The 17757-nt window shown below is 34.8% G+C and overlaps 1 long non-coding RNA gene across 1 annotated transcript in view; it reads left to right on the top strand.

Annotated features, from left to right (window-relative positions):
• The first annotated feature begins 752 nt into the window (after nt 1-752).
• LOC138172581 (uncharacterized) overlaps nt 753-17757 on the top strand; it is a 49160-nt gene continuing 32155 nt past the window's right edge. Inside the window, exon 1 of the long non-coding RNA XR_011171162.1 lies at nt 753-810. This is a non-coding gene — a long non-coding RNA (uncharacterized lncRNA). The remainder of the gene's footprint in view (nt 811-17757) is intronic.

Below are 17757 nucleotides of genomic sequence, written 5' to 3' on the forward strand. Positions count from 1 at the left end.
CTCATTTCCAAAAATCTCCATATATTAGAGCATAAAATTTCAGAATCAAATGCAGAAATGTGGAAATATTAAACACATCCTTATAGATCACAGTGCCATTAAAGTTATATCAAGAAAATAAAGCCTTTTGAGGGTTAAAGAGTTGAAAATTTATTTACAACTAAATAACTTAATCCTAAAGAATATGTTAGTCAGAGAAAAAATATAGAAGCAACACTTTCATTAAAGATGTCAACAATGAGACAATATGTCAAAATTTTAAAGTTGTAGACAAATCATTCTTTAAGGAAAAATCAGTGTTTCTAAACACTTTCATTAAGGAAAGAGTGAGAGAAGAGATCAATGAATTGTGATACAACTAAAAACCCCGTAGAAAACCAAGTTCAAAACCAAACCCACCAAAACAGAAACTTTTCCTTTAAAATATTTTCACATATGCTAAGAAAATCTGTAGTAAGCCTAAATGTAAAGTGATATTTCACTGACCATTCTGCTTCTTTGTAACATAGTATGATTTTCAATTCTAGGAGAGATGTCCACATTTTTCAAGGTCCTCTCTTTGCTCTGATACAGCATTGTAATGGGAATGAGAATTTGAAGATCTTCTCTACCTCTTTAAAGAACTGGGGGGCCGAGGGGGGGGAGGTTGAACACCTCCCCTGCTGTGAAGATAAACTCTGCCCCTTGATAGGCTGAATGTAATCACATGGAGCCTGGGGGTGGGAGGAGTTTGCTGAGGAGAAGCAGAGCCCACCCAGAGTGTCTCTGACAGTTGCAGACAGCTGGAGATGGAGGATGGAGGAATGTTTTGTGAGTAAATATTGATCATGTATTAGTTTGTGAGAAGGCTAAAGGATGAATGGCTCTCAATTATTATGGCTTCTAAATATCTTTGGTAATTTGGCTTACTGGTTTTGGGATTCAGTTTTCTGGTGTCTAAATAAATCTAAATAAATAAAAATCAGTTTTATCCTTTATCTGGAAAGTCTGGCATATTTTGCTATCATACGTCATGTGATAGTTATAGTCATGGTCTCTATCATGATAATAGGTGCTGTATGTATTGCATTAGCACTACAAGCATTGCACCATAGAGCTAACAATGCTGGGAAATGTCAAGATATCTATCTTCCCTCTGAAACAAAGTGGACTATATATAGGTTTTTTTTTCCCAATTGAAATAAATCACACAAGGATTTTAAATATAACTGAGATAGTACCAGTCCAACAATTGACTGAATAGAAACAGAGCAATGTTAAGACTTATGGCTGAGAAGCCATCTTCTTTAGGGGAACCTAGTATAGAATAAAGAAACTAGGAATTTGAAGAATTGAATTAGATTCTGGCTCTAATAATAAAACCTTGAAGAAGTCACTCTGCAGTGATCTAACATGATCTAAGTTGGAAGGGATCTTTGAAGCTATCTAGTTCAACCCACACCTGAAGAATCCTTTCTGCAAATCCAGATAAGGAATCAAAATTTTGCTTGAAGGTTTCTAAATCAGGGGCAACCTTGTGTTTCCTAATGTAGCCTATTCCCCCTTGGGAGAGTTTTATGTGCGGGTAACTTTTCTTAGCTCAAGCCAAAATTTGTTTCTTTGTACCTTGAAACCACTTATGTTAGCTCTTCCCCCAGAGGTCAAATAGAAAATGAGGGACATTCAAATATTTGGAAACAGCTATCATGTTCTAAGTCTGCTCTTGAACAAGCGAAATGACCTCAACTTCTTTAACCAATCATCATATGGTCTCTCAGCAACTTGGATACGCTCCTCTTGATGGAGATCAAGGTTACCCAATATCCTTTTTAAATTTTGTGAGCCTTAGTTTCCTCAATTTTAAAACTAGGACAATTATAATTGCAAAATTCATGGATGTATTGTCAGAAACAAACAAGATAATGGACTTTAAACATAATATTACCATAGGGTGTGATAAAAATAGAACCTGATATTATCATTATTGTGGACAAGAATTTCTGTAGCTATGACCATTGCTTCATTTCCTTCTAAAACCAGAATATAACACATCAGTCGTCCTATCTCCTTTCTACTACCAAGACATGAGTTCTTGAACATTTTGTCATATATATATATATTAATTGAATTCTTGACTTCACTAGAGCTGAACAAACCACTGTTAACATCCCTTTTAGTACCACATTTAGGCTTGTTGGGAATGAATGGGAAGAAGTAATATAAAGGGGACAGATGGACTTTGACCATCTGTCCTCTTTATTAAGCAGCTGGTAAATACCAGCTGTGTTCTTATTCCATCACTTGTCTTTAATTTGCATATGTAAACTAGAGCTCAATTCAGAGTTCTACATTCCTGTCTCGTCTGTGTGACTAAATCTCCATATATATAGTTATACATTTGTATACACACATGTATAAGAATATATGTAATTATGGCTAGAACTTATATAATGCTTTGAGGTTTGCAAAGTCCTTTACTAACATTATTTCATTTTATCCTCATAATAACCCTGGGAAGTAGGTGCTGTTATTATCATCTATGCTTTACAGATGAGGAAACTGAGGCAGACAATAATTAAGCGATTTTCCCAAGGTCACAATGTAGTAAGTATCTGAAGTCATATTTGAGCTCAGGTCCTTTTTTAAAAATTTTATTTTAGACTCAAACACCAGAACACAAATACAGAATATAGAAAACAAAAACATATCATAAACTTAAATGTTGGAACTTAAATACAAAGGAAGACAGGGGGAAAATGTGTGTTATGCACCTAGCAGAGCATGAGAGGATTCAAAATATGTAACAATAAAATTTCATTTCAAGGAAACCTGTTTGATAAATACTACACGTTATGTTGAGAGCTGTAGATCTTTTCTTTGCTTCCTCATAAGTTTCCTTTTGTTTCCTGCTGTGCATTTTTTTACTTTGTTCTCCCCTGTCTTCCTCCTCCCCCCCCCCTCAGGCTACATTTAAGTGTGGATATGTTTCTCTCTCTCTCTCTCTCTCTCTCTCTCTCTCTCTCTCTCTCTCTCTCTCTCTCTCTCTCTCTCTCTCTCTCTCTCTCTCTCCCTCTCCCTCTCTCTCTCTCTCCCTCTCCATATATATGTATATATGTATATATACACACACATAAATATATAGGCATATACTTTCCCAAACATTCTACTTATGTTGTTCTTATGTTTGTGCATAACTGTTGTTTCCTATCCTTCCTGCCTTCTCTACTTTACTTCTACCCACTACCTTGACCTCCTATTACTTGTCCACCCCACTACAAGGATGCCTCCCCTATCCTCCCATTCCCATAAATCTAAAGACCCTTTTATAGTGCCATATAACCTACCCCTTCGCCCTTTCCTCTGGAGATCCTTTCCTTATCCTTCCATTCCCATTGATCTGAACACTGTTTTGTTACCCCTTTCAGTCTCCTTACTGAATTTATATATACATATATGTATATATGTACATACACACATAGACATATACACTTAGACAAATACACATATGTACATGCATATATATATACACACAAAAATTATATATGTATAATTTCCCTCTTAAACCTATTCTTGATGAAAGTAGATTACCACAACCACCAGTCTGCCTTCCCCATCTAATTTCTCTGTATGGATTCTTCCTCTTATGCCTCATTTGTATAAAATAATTACTCTTTTTAGCTATTCCTAGATGGTTTTACTTTTTAAGTTAATATCATGCTCAGGTTTACCCAAGTCTTTCTTATGTGCTACATAATTATTAATGAGTCTTAGAAATAAATCTTGCATTTTACATATATAAAAAGTAAATGGTCTAACTGTATGAGTCCCTTTGTAATCAGTCTTTGTAATCAGTCTTTGGTATATATTTTATGTTTCTCTTGGCTCTTGTATGCCAAATCCCCTATTAAGTTCAGGTTGTTTTTTAAACAAAGTCCTAAAAGTCTGATGCTTGATCAATTGTCCATTTTTTTTTCTACTCAGGATAATACTAAGTTTTGCTGGGTATGGTATTTTTCGGCAGAGACCCAGTTCTTTGGATCTTTGATATATAGTGTTCCACAACCTGTGGTCCCTTAATGTCTCTGCTGCTAGGTCATATGTGAAGCTAATTGTGGCACCATCATATTTAAATTGTTTTATTATTATTATTTTGAATATTTTATCCCTGATCTGAGGGTTTCAGAATTTGACTATTTTAGTCTTATGAGTTTTCCTCATGGGATCTCTTTTAAGTGGTGATTGATGGATTTTTTCTATTTCTACTTTCTCCCTTGTTCTAATGCTTCAAGACAAATTTGTTTATTTCTTATATTATTGTATCAAAAAAAATTGATGATAGCTTTCAGTTAATCCAATTATTTGATGTTTTCTCTTCTTGATCTATTATCCAAATAAGTTGTTTTTTCTTATGTTTCACTTTCTCTTCTATTTTTCATTATTCATATTTTCTTTAATTATTTCTTGATCTCATAATTTCATTGACTTCACCTTGCCCTGTTCTAGTTTTCAATGTGTCTTTTTCTTACTTAAGATTCTGGATCTCCTTTTCTAATTGGTTGACTTTCCTGTTATAACCTTTGTTTCTAGGATTATTATTATTACTTTTTTAGTTTTCCCTCCATCTCTCTCATTTGATTTTTAAAGTCTTTTTAAAGATCTTCTATGAATTCTTTTTGGACAGGTGACCATTTGACATTTTTCTTTAGAGTAGAAGGAGTTTTCTTTACTTCAATATCCTCCTCTGAAGATAGACCCCAGTCTTCCCTATTCCCAAAATAGCTTTCTATGGTTGGATTCTTTCTCCTTTGCCTGTACACATTTTTGTGGTTTTAGCTTAATTTTTGTAATCACCTCTAGACCTGGAGTATGGGGGGCAGTGTTTCTTTCCCCAATCTTTAGTTCTCCCCTCTAGACTGGAACCAAAAGCCAAAGGTCCAACCTCCTGTAAGTGCCTATAGCCAGGGACTTTCTGCCCCAGTGCTCCTGTGCTCACCCTGTGTGTGTCCTTTCCTCCAAACCCCCTCTCCCCCCAAACCAACTAAGACCAGGCCTTGCTGCTCATTGTTAAATGGGACCCTAGCCTGGAAGTATTTACTCTTCACTAGGACCAAATCTGGTATTAGGATTTTTCTTCTGATCTTCACCAATTGTCCCAGAAAAATCCTATTGTGTCCCTATTCTTATTTATTTTTACCTGCCCATTTTTCACCCTATGGTGTTATTTCCTCCCTTTTCTGGGGGAAAATATTGAGAGCTTGGTATTTTCTGACCTACTCTGTCATTTTCCCAGAATCCTCTCTGAGGTCAGGTCTTTATGACTAACTGATATAGTGCTCTATCTACTGTACCACCTAAGTACCTCTCTTTCTTTGTCTTTCTCTCCATATATATGGTACATATATATGGTACACACATATATAATGCATATAATAATGCATATATTATATAATATAATGTGTACAATAATGTATATATTATATAATATAATGTATATAATAACATATATTATATATAATGTATATAATGCACACATATATGGTACATATATACACATGGATATTGCAAATAAAAGCATATATGAACATTTTGGAGCTCATTCTTTAGACTGAGTCTCTATTTTACTATCTGTAATTTCTGTTTATCTTTCTATATGTGTATATATATACATACACATAGAAATGTACATTTACATAAATACATATACAGACAAAATTCAATTGTCTTAAAACTGCACTAAGGTTTTTGGGACATCCTACATTTATGTAGGAAGATGTGTGTGTGTGTGTATGAATGTGTATGCAAGCCTTCACACATGTATATGACTGTATAAATATATATTTATATGCATGTGTATATATGCACACAAATATGTGCAGTCTACATGTATGTGAATGTATATGGAAGTGGCAAAAATTTGAATTGTAAGTGAAGCACTAATTAACTTACCTTGGTTAAATTAACTAGTCATAGCTGAAGTACTAAGAAACTCCTTGATCCTCATAAAGACAAGATTTGTTTCCCCTAGGGTATTAGATAAAGAAAACCAAAGCTTCCATAAGATTTAGATTTTTTCCCTTTCAAAATTGTCAATGAAAAAGCCTTCAGAATAGGAAATTAATTTGAATCTTGAAAATAAAATTAACATCTCTTTCTCCATTTTCCATCTGTAAATGTTGATTTAGAACTTGACTATATTTAAGATGATTTCCAAGTCTAATAAATATTATGTGATTCCAACAACAAAAAAAATCATCAGAAATCATTTTGAGAAAATTTGTAGTCATAAAGATCTCTACAGCTTAGTATTTCACATCTTTTTATTAATGTTTTTTGTTGGGTATAGACCTTATGAAAAATAGATATCTTATTTACTTTGACATCTTTTTTTAAAGAACACAAAAATATAAGTTTAGTTGATCTTATCCCAATTTTTTTTTGTTTCAGATTAGGAACACAGAATTTAATGTCTTAAGAACTAAAACAAAAATTTCAGTAAATAAAGTCCACAAATATTGGGAGGAATATAATAATCCAGTGGTACTTTGTGACCAGTAGGAGTGTGTCAGAAAGGACAATATCCCTGGAGACATGATTTTCTTCCCTTAGCCTTGCACCTTGTCAGAGTTTGTTACCAGACAGGAATCTTCCTTAATGGACTTTGTGTCCTAATTCTCCCCCACTACATTTTCCCTGATCCCCAAACTGTTGTGTTCTGTCTCTTAGTCTTAACTTCTTACCATTTTGGGTGGGTTGTGTCCTCAATGCTTTTCTTATAGGCAGTCATTTGGGGACATTTGAGAAGAGACATAGTATTCCTCACACTAAATACTATCCTCTTAGACTATGCTGGCCTCCACAACTCCTTTGATCTCTTGTCTCCAGTCTACCTTAGCCATGTCCAAAGGTGGCCACATCTCAGAATCCCAGGTGCCAGATTTCCTAGCTAAGTCTCTAAGTAGATAATGTGCTTATATAGAACTTCAAAAGATCCAAGTGCCTTAACTTATACATTAATGTTTCTACAGGACTTTTCAAAACTAAAAATTCTATGGCTTGCACATTTGCAGCATTCAGGCAACATAAATGCCCATTTTGAACTGGTGATTATATATTGTTTCATAGCTCATGCTGACACAGCTTCAATTTATGTCATCACCACTATGGTGTTCTTGGGTCTGATTACATTTAGACAAACCTCTCCAGGCTGATTCCAGGTGCTCATACTGCAAAGTGCTGGAATGAGTCAATGGTTTCTATGTGCCAGTGTGCACCACTTTTGAAAACTTTTCTTCACTTTTGTAAAGAATTTTATATTTGAGGTTGAATTATACTATCACCCAGGAAGTTCTAAAATCCATCTATGAATTCTGAGTTAAGTCAATTAATATAAAGACTAAGTTCTATGCAAAGATAAATTCTATGCCTCTTTGTTGTTTAAAATTTTTCTTTAGTATGGTAGTTTTTTATTAGGGAGGCAATCTCTATTTTGGGTAATACAAGATGCTCATACTCAATGTAAATTTCTCAAAGTAGTCATTTAGCACATTGCTAGAGAACTGAGCTTAACATAGCTGTTACCTACTACTCTTCCAAAGATTTTGAGCTTCCTTAGCTAGTCTCTGATCAACTACAAATATGATCACCAATACTTGTTCAGCTTTTGATTGGGAGTTAAGATAGAAAATGAAGAGTTACTTTGATTTTAAATTGAATCTAATGCTTCAGGATGAATGAAAACTTTCAGAAGAATCTTCAGCTCACCATCAAAATGCAAAAAAAGAGATTCAGGGTCGAAGGGTTTTGGAGCCAAGATGGTAGAATAGAGAAATCTTTCCCAATATTCACCTCCAAATACCTTTAAAATAATGACTCAGATTGAATTCTAGAGTGTCAGAGCCAACAAAATGCCAGAATGAGATATTCTTCCAGCCCAAGACAACATAGGAAACCAGAAGGAGAGATCTGTAACGAGGAGGTAAAGACTGACCTACAACCCACATGGATGAAACAGCAATGATGGCACTGATGTTGACTGAAGTAATAGCAGCTTCAGAAGTTCTCAAACTGGAAACTGGATAAGGTTTCCTTCTTGGATATTGGAGTATAGACATGGAGAGCAGTGACCACTCTACTCCCCAGATTAAATAACCTTGAAAGCACTAAAAGCTTTCCAACCCAAGAATTAACTTTGAAAACAGCACCATGAAAAAGCCTGAAGCTTGAGGCAGGGCTTCTCACCATATCCAAACCTCAACACCAGAAATGGATGTTCTAATCAAGAAATAGATTTGAAAAATGAAGAAACTGAAAATAATCTGTTCATAAAAAGCTATTATGGTGACCGGGAAGATCAAAACACAAACTCAGAAGACAACGAAGTCAAAACAATTATAAACAAAGCCTCAAAGGAGAAAAAATGTGAATTTGAAACAAAACCAACAAGAAATCCTGAAAGAGTGCTAATTCAAAAAAATTTCAAAATCAAATAGGAGTTATAGATGAAAAAAAGGTAAAGAAAAGACAGCAAAGGAAGAAAATTATAAAAAGATAATTAACAATTTGGCAAAAAAGACACAAAAAATACTGAGTAAAATTATACCTTAAAAATCTGGATTGCTTTAATGGTGCAAAAATTCAGCAATGAAAATAATTTCTTAAAAAGCAGAATTTGACAAATGAAAAAAGAACAAAAGTTCACTGAAGTAAATAATTCCTTAAAAATTGAATTGGGCAAATAGAAACTAATCACTCCACGAGGCATCAAGAAACAATAAAACAGGGAGTCAGAGACAAGATAGCAGAGCAGAAGCACAAACTTGGTATGGGTTCTGACTCTAACCACTTTGGAAAAAAAAATGACTCTAAACAAATTTTAAAGCTACAGAAATCACAAAGCGACAGAGAGAAACAAATCTCCTGCTGAAGACAGCCCAGTAGGCTAACAGGAAAGGTCTATCACAGTATACTGGGAGCTGAGCATAGCCCCTCATGAGCCACATGGTTCTTGACCCATGGAGGCCTTGACCAGCATTGGCCAGAACAGACTTCAGCAGAGTGAATCACCAGCAGCTGTGGCAGTTTCCAGACTTCTCAAACCATAAAAACCAAAGACAAAGTAAAAGGTCAGCGTGGAGCTCTGTTGGAACAGGGTTGGATGGAAGAGTGCCATCCAGCCCCTGCCCCTGGGGTTATAAATGTGGGAGGTGAGGTGACTAGGCAGCTACCATATGGCTACCTCAGAAGCTCCTGGCCTATAGATTGTAGGGGAACCAAGAGACCATTGAGAGGGTAATCACTCTCATGGTTTTGGGTGGTGGTCTGGGGGTATGTGGCCAGGTGCCATAGCTTGTGGAGGCAGTAGAGAGGATGCCCTCCTAACAGCTTTGGCAGCTACAAAAACCACAGTGATTTGGGACAAAGATCTCTCCATTCTGGAAAGAAAATTCTACCGTGGCAAAGAGATCAAAAGCCAAGTAATTGGTTTGCAAAATGAAAAAGCACAGGAAGCACAAACAGACCATACAATCCTTTTCTGGGGACAAAAAGGATCAAGGTATGGAGTGGGAGGGAGACAGCAAAATCAGAACTCTTGCATCAAAAGCCTCCAAGAAAATTATGAACTAGTTACAGGCCATGGAGGAGCTCAAGAAAAAATTTGAAACTCAAGTAAGAGAAACAGAGCAAAATTTGGAAAGAGAAATGAGAATGATGCAAAAAAAATATGAAAAGCAAGTCAACAGCCTGCTAAAGGAAATGCAAAAAAAATATTGAAGAAAATAACACCTTAAAAACAGACTAATTCAAATGGCAAAAGAGCCCCCAAAAACCAGTGAGGAGAAGAATGCCTTAAAAAGCTGAATTTGCCAGATGGAAAAGGAATTTCACAAACTCATTGAAGAGAATAACTCCTTCAAAATCTTCAAGATTGGAAGCTAATGACTTTATGATAAATCAAGATACTATAAAACAGATCCAAACATATGAAAAAAATAGAAGGCAATGTGAAATATCTCATTGGAAAAACCACTGACCTGTAAAATATATCCAGGAAAGATAATTGAAAAATTATTGGACTACCTGAAAGCCATTATCAAAAAAGGAGCCTAGACACCATCTTGCAAGAACTTATCAAGCAAAATTTCCCTGATATTCTAGAAGCAGAGGGTAAAATAGAAATTGAAATAATTCACCGATTATCTCTTGAAAAAGATCCCAAAAAAGAAACTCCTAGGAATATTATAGCCAAATCACAGAGATCCCAGGTCAAGGAAAAAATACTGCAAGTAGTCAGGAAGAAGCAATTTGAGTACTGTGGAAACACAATCAGGATAACAGAAGACTTAGCATCTTCTACATTAAGGAATTGAAGGACTTGGGATATGCTATTCTGAAGGTCAAATGAACTAGGACTAAAATCCAGAATCACCTACTCAGAAAAATTGACTTTAATGCTACAGGAGAAATATGCTCATTCAATGAAATAGATGACTTTCAAGCATTCTTGATGAAAATCTAGAGCTGAACAGAAAATTTGACTTTCAGATACAAGAAGCAAGAGAAGCATGGGAAGGTAAACAGGGAAAAGAAATCATAAAAACTTATTAAATTTGAAATATTTACATTCCTATATTGAAAAATGATAATTGTAAGTCATAAGGCTTTTCTCTGTATGAGGATAGTTGAAGGGAATATACACACACAGACATATATACATAGACATACATATGTATGTATAGAAGGGTATATGTTTATATAAATATGTATGTGAGTGTGGGCATATGTATGTTCATGTATACATAGAGGACACAGGATGAGGTGAGTATGAAGTGATGATATTTAAAAAATAAAATTAAGAGATGAGAAAAATTTATTGGGATAAGGAGAAAAGGAGAGATAGATTAGGTTAAATTATTTCATATGAAAGAGAAAACTGTTACAATGGAGTTAAAGTACAGGAAGGTGAAAGAGAATGGGACAACCTTATTCTCGTTGAATTTGGCTTTAAGCAGAGAATAACATACACACCCAATTGGGTATCTTACCCTACAGGAAAATAAGGGGGTAGGGAATGAAGGGGGGGGGGTGTGACAGAAGGGAGGGCAGATTGGGGAAGAGGGTAGTTAAAAGCAAACATTTTTGAAAAGGGATAGGGTCAAAGGAGAAAATAGAATAAGGTGGGGGAGGGATAGGATGGAGGTAAATATAGTTAGTCTTTCACAATATAACAACTATGGAAATGATTTGGGTAACTACACATGTACAACCTATATTGAACTGCTTATCTTTGCAGTGGTGGCAGATGAGGAGGGAAGAAGGAAAAAATCTGGAACTCAAAGTTTAAAAACAAATGTTTTAAAAAAAATTTTTACATGCAACTGGGAAATCAGATATATATGCACTAGGGTATAGAAATCCATCTTGCCCTACTAGAAAGTTAGGGGAGTGATGCGGGAGTATGTAAGAGAGAACAGATTGGGGGAAGGGGTATTCAGTAGGCTTGCTATCTTGGGATGGTGTTAAGGGAAAGACAGGGAGAAAAAAACTGTAACTCTAAATCTTCTGGAAATGAATGTTGAAAACTAAAAATAAATAAATTCATTTAAAATAGAAAAAAAACAATGAAACAAAGTCAATAGAATGAAAAATTGTAGAAGAAATTTTGACTTATTTTATTGGGGAAAAAACAGCTAACATGGAAAATAGACTCAGGAGAGAAAATTTAAAAATTATTGAATTATCTGAAAACCATGATTGAAAAAAGTGCCTAGACATATTTCAAGAACTAAAAAAGATAATTGCCCAGATATTTTCTGACTAGAGGATAAAATATAAATCAAAAGATTTGACCAATCACCACCTGAAAGGGAACCCAAAATATAAATCCCCAGCACTATTACAGCCAAATTACAGAGTTCTAATGTCAAAGAGAAAATACTTCAAACAGACAGAAAGAAAACATTCAAATACCATGAGGATGCATTCAGGATCACACAAGATTTAGAAGCTACCATGTTAAAGGAGCACAGGTTTTGTAATATGATATTCTGGAAGGCAGAGGAATTAGAATTGCAACCTTACCCTACAAAACTGAGTCTAAAACTTCAAGGGAAAAATAGATATTTAACAAAATAAAAGATGTTAAAGCATTCCTGATGAAAAGACTGGAGCTAAATAAAGAAATTTGACATTCAAACACAAGCTTCTAAAGAAGCATAAAAAGATAATGATGAAAGGGAAATTATAAGGGATTCAAAAATATTAATCTACTTGTTTTTTTTGAATGGGAACTTGAGTTATTTTACCATTATTAGGACAGTTAGCAGGATTTAACATAGAAAGAGTGGGAAGAAATGAGTTGATTGCGTTGGGATGATCTTAATAAAATGCATTGATGGGAAAGAGATATGTCCAGGGGAAAACAGAAAGAAAGAAGAATATTGAGGAAAATTTTCCCATGCAAAATAGGTGCAAAAGAAAAACTTTTATGATGAAGGTAAAAATAGTGGAAGGTTGGGCAATGCTTGAACCTCATTCACATTTAAATTGGTTCAAAGAGGGAAAATAGGTAGATTCAGTTAATAATGGAAAACTATCTTATCCAATCGTGCAGTAGGAGCAGAAAAGGGGCAAAAGAAAGAAGGAGGTGATAAAATGAGGGTAGATAATGAAGACAGTAGTCAGTAGCAAAACAGATTTGAGAGCAGGGATAGGATAAAAAGAGAGAAAGATAAAAAAAAACAAAACAGGTGAACTCACCCATAAAATGGAAATGGAGAGCAGAATGAAATAGAAACCACAATCTAACAATAAATTGTTTACAAATAAAACAATTGAAACAGAGAGACATACACACAATTATATTAAAATAAGATGCTGGAGCAGAATCTACTTTACATTAGCTAACAGAAAAAAAGACAGGATCAGCATTGTGATCTTGGACAAATTGAAAGTAGGAAAAGAACCATAGTCATTGAAGTAATGTCAATACTAAACATATATGCACCAAATAGCATAGCATCAAAAAACTTTAGGGACAAGCTAAATGAATTATAGGAAGAAGTAATAAGTAAAATTATAGTAGTGGGGGACCTCAAACTTCTCCTCTCATAGCTAAATGAATCAAACCATAAAAAATAAATAAGAAGTGAAAGAGATGAATAGTATATTAGAAAAATAGAGATGCTATACCTCAGGGGAAGGAGGAGAATATTTATAAATAGAAAAAATAGACCTTTTTCTCTACATGGCACCTTCACAAAAATTGACATTGTATTAGGGCATAAGCAAATGCATAAAAGCAAGAATATTAAATGTATCATTTGCAGACCATACTTCAATAAAAATTATATTTAATTAAGGGCCATTGAATCATATATTAAAAGTTAATCTGAAAGTGAACTATCTAATCCTGAAGAATGAATGGATAAAGAAACAAATCATATAAACAAGCAGTACTTTTGTTACACGGAATGACAACAGTGAGATAACATTTAAAATTTTTTGAGATGCAGTGTATGTAGTATTTAGGGGAAAGTTTATACCTCTAAATGCATACACTAATAAAAAAAGAAAAGATCAATTAATTAGGCATGGAATTAAAAATATAAAAAAGGAACAAATTAAAAATCTCCAATTAGACACTAAAATTGAAATCCTGAAAATCAATGGAGAGATTTAATAATATTGAAAGTAAAAATATCATCAAACTAACAAATAAAAGCAGGAGTTAGTTTTATGGAAAAAAACTAAGAAAATAGACAAACCATTGGTTAATTTGATTTTAAGAAAGGAAGAAAACCAAATTACTTGTATCAAAAAGGAAAAGGGTGAATCCACTGCCAATGAAGGTGAAATTATAACAATTATTATTTTTCTCAAATACATTCCAGTAAAATAATTTAAATTAAATGGATGACTATTTATAGGAATATAAATTTCCCAGATTGAGAAGAGGGAATAGAATACTTAAACATTCCTATCTTAGAAAAAAAGAAATTGAACTAGAAATCAATGAACTTTCCTAAGGGGAAAAAATATCCACAACTGGATGGATTTTCAAGTTTACCAAACATTTATGGAACATTTTATCCTAATACTATAAAATTTATCTGAAAATATAGTGAAAGAAGGAGTTCTACCAAATTCCTTGCATGACACATAGTTTTGATACCTACATGCAGGAGAGTAAAAACAGAGAAAGAAAACTATCTACCAATTTCCTTAAAAAATATTGAGATGAAAAATTTAAATAAAATACTTCCAACAAGAATACAGTAATATACCACAAAATTATACATTATAATCATGTAGAATTTGTAGCAGGAATGCAAGACTGTTTCAACATTAGGAAAAGTATTTCTACAGTTAACCATATCAATAATTAAAAAAAAATCATATGATCCTCTCAATACATATAGAGAAAAAGCGTATGAAAAAAGACAACACCCATTCTTATATTAAAAGAAAAAAACACTAGAAAGCACAGGAATCAATGAACCCCTTCTTAAAGTGATAAGCAATACCTATCTAAAATCAAGGGTGAGGCACCGCTAGGCAGTGCAGTGAATAGAGCAACTGGTCCTGGAGTCAGGAGGACCTGAGTTCAAATCTAGCCTCAGGCACTTAACACAAAAACTAGTAGTGTGACCTTGGGCAAGTCACTTAACCACAATTGCCCTCCCAAAAGCAAAAAAAAACAAAAATAAAAACAAACAAAAACCAAACAACAACAACAAAAACAAGAGTGAGCCTTATCTGTAAATGGAATAAATTTGAAGCATTCCTAATAAGATCAAGAGTGAAGCAAAGATTTCCCTTGTCACCACTATTTTTCAATATTGTACTAGAAATTCTAGCTATAGCAATATGACAAGAAAAAAAAGAATAAAAACAGGCAATGAGGCAACAAAACTATTACTCTTCTGATGATATTCTGGCATACTTAGAGAACTCTGGAATTTCAACTTAAAAAAATCTAAATGAAACAGTAATTTCAGGAAAGTTTCAGGATATAAAATCGACCTATATAAATGAAAATTAAAATAATTCTGAGATGCTGCCTCACCTCTATCAGATTGGCATTTTGACAGAAAAGTAAAATGATGAAGTTAGAGGGAATGTGGAAAAATAGGGAAATTAATGCATTTTTGTTGGAATTGTGAACTAGTCCAAATATTCTGGAGAATAATTTGGAACTGTGTCCAAGTATAAAACAAGTATAAAACAACTATAAAAGGGTACATACTCATTGACCCTGCAATACACAAGTAGGTGTGTATCCCAAGAGAGCCAAGAAAAGGGAAAATTAGGGGTAACTATGTGGCACAAAGAATAGAGCACCAGCCCTGGAGTCAGGAGGCCCTGAGTTCAAATCCAGCCTCAGACACTTGACACACTTACTAGCTGTGTGACTTTGGGCAAGTAACTTAACCCCAATTGCCCTCCAAACAAAATTTAAAAAAAGAAAGTAAAGGGAAAATAACTTATATATACAAATATATACTATGGTAGCTCTTTTTGTGGTGGCAGAAGAATTGGAAATTAAAGGAATGCCTATCAATTAGAGAATGGCTGAGTAAGTTGTTGTATATGATTTTAACAGAATACTATGGTACTATAACAAAGAGTGAGCAGGATGGTTTCAGAAATACCTGGTAAAATTTATGTGAACTCATACAGAGTGGAATGATCAGAAGTAGGAATACATTGTATACAATAATAGCAATATTGTTTGATGATCAGCTGTGAAAGACTTAGTTATTTCGATCAATACAATAATGCAGAACAATTGTGAAGGTGTTATGACGAAAAATGCTATCTACTTATTATTTACTTATTTTAACATTCTTTTCCTTTAAAATTTGAGTTCTGAATTCTTTCCTCCCTCCCACATCCCCCACCACCAACTAATAAGGCAAGCAATATGATATCAATTATACATGTATAATCATGCAAAACATATTTCCATTATAGCTATATTTTAAAAAGCAAGAAAAATAACATGAAACAATAATACTTCAATTTGAACTCAGATTTTATCAGTTTTTTCTCTAGAGGTGGATAGCATTTTTTCATTATATGTTCTTTTTATGTTTATTTTTAATTTACACTGTTCATTTCTACAAGATTTCGAGTTAAAAAATTTCTCCTTATCTATTCCCTACAAACCACCACAAAACAGTGATGCCACTGTATACCCACTACCTCAATATGCTCTTTCCTATATCGTTCCCCATTCCCCCTCCGACTTTCCAGTAGGGCAAGATGGATCTCTATACCCCAGTGCCTGTATATCTTATTTCTCAGTTGCATGTAAAAATAATAATAATAATAATAATAATGTTATATTTTATTAAACATTTGGTTTTAAAATTTGAATACCAGATTCATTCCCTTCCTCCCTTGTCACCCACCCTTACTGGGAAGATAAGCAATTCAGTACAGGTTGTTCATGTGTAGATATTCAAAGCATTTCCATAGTGGAAATATTGTAAAAGACTGACTATATCTCCCTCCCTCCTATCCCACCTCCCACTTGTTCTATTCTCTACTTTGATCCTGTCCCTTTTCTTTCTTCCTTTCTTTTTTTTAAGCAATTGGGGTTAAGTAACTTGCCCAAGGTTACATGGTCAGTTTTGTGTGTGTGTGGGCGGGGGGTTAAGTATGTGAGGCTGGAACAGATCCTGGGCCCTCCCGACTCCAGGGCCGGCACTCTTACTCACTGCTCCACCTAGCCGCCTCAGATCCTGTCCCTTTTCAAAAGTGTGTGCTTCCAACTTCCCTTCCCCCCCAGCTTACCCTCCCTTCCATCGTCCCTGCTCACCCTCTGCCCCTCTACTTTCCTGCAGGGTGAGATACCCTATTTAATGTGTATATCTTTCCCCTTCTAAACCAAATTCAGTGAGAATAAGTTTGACACATTCCCTTTTGCCTTCCTTTTCTTCCCCTCCATTGCTACCATTTTCCCTTCCCTCTTCTATATGAGATAATTTACACCATTCTCTCTCTCCCCATCTCCTCTCATTATAGTCCTCTCTCACCTCTTAATTTTACCTTTTAGGTATCATCCCTTCCTATTGAATTGGTCCTGTGCCCTCTATCTATGTAAACCTGTACACATATATACACATTCACATATGTATTCATACTACCTTATACCCTCCTATATAGACATATATATGTGTGTGTGTGTATGTGTGTGTGTGTGTGTGTGTGTATACACATTTCTACTCCCTTGTGATAGTAATGGAATATAAAGATTCCCCTGTATTGGCTTGGTTTTCAAATTGATTGTGTTAAAACCCAGAGCTTATTAATCCCACCTGTGGGATGGACTTGTTGATGTGAAAAGAGAGTCCTGAACTGGGAGGAGCTGGTGATGTAGATTTGGAGAGACAAGAGAGAGGCAGAAGAACGTTTTGGAAGCAGCACCTCGTGGAGGCAGAGAGAGACTGAGAGAATTGCTGGGGGCCACTTTGAATTGCCCTGGACTTTTGAGACCTGCCCCCTGAGCTGCCAAGGACTGAGGAGACATGGCTGTTTTGCTGGTACTTTGTCTGTCTGTTTTGATGTTGTTTTTGCCAGATTTGTCCACTGGTGAAAGACAGTCCTGTTGTTGAAGAAGTCCTTGAACCTGGCTTTTGGTTAAGAAGCCCTGAGACTGTCCTGCAGACAGAGAGTGAATACTGTCCACTGGTGAAGGACAGTGCTGTTGTTGCAGGGGTCTGGAGACTGTCCTGCAGACAGAGTGAATACTGTCCACTGGTGAAGGACAGTGCT

The sequence above is a fragment of the Petaurus breviceps genome, unplaced genomic scaffold (assembly GCF_028583685.1).
Source record: "Petaurus breviceps papuanus isolate PSGF00001 unplaced genomic scaffold, PetGlider_PUasm1.0 551, whole genome shotgun sequence".
Lineage (NCBI taxonomy): Eukaryota > Metazoa > Chordata > Mammalia > Diprotodontia > Petauridae > Petaurus > Petaurus breviceps.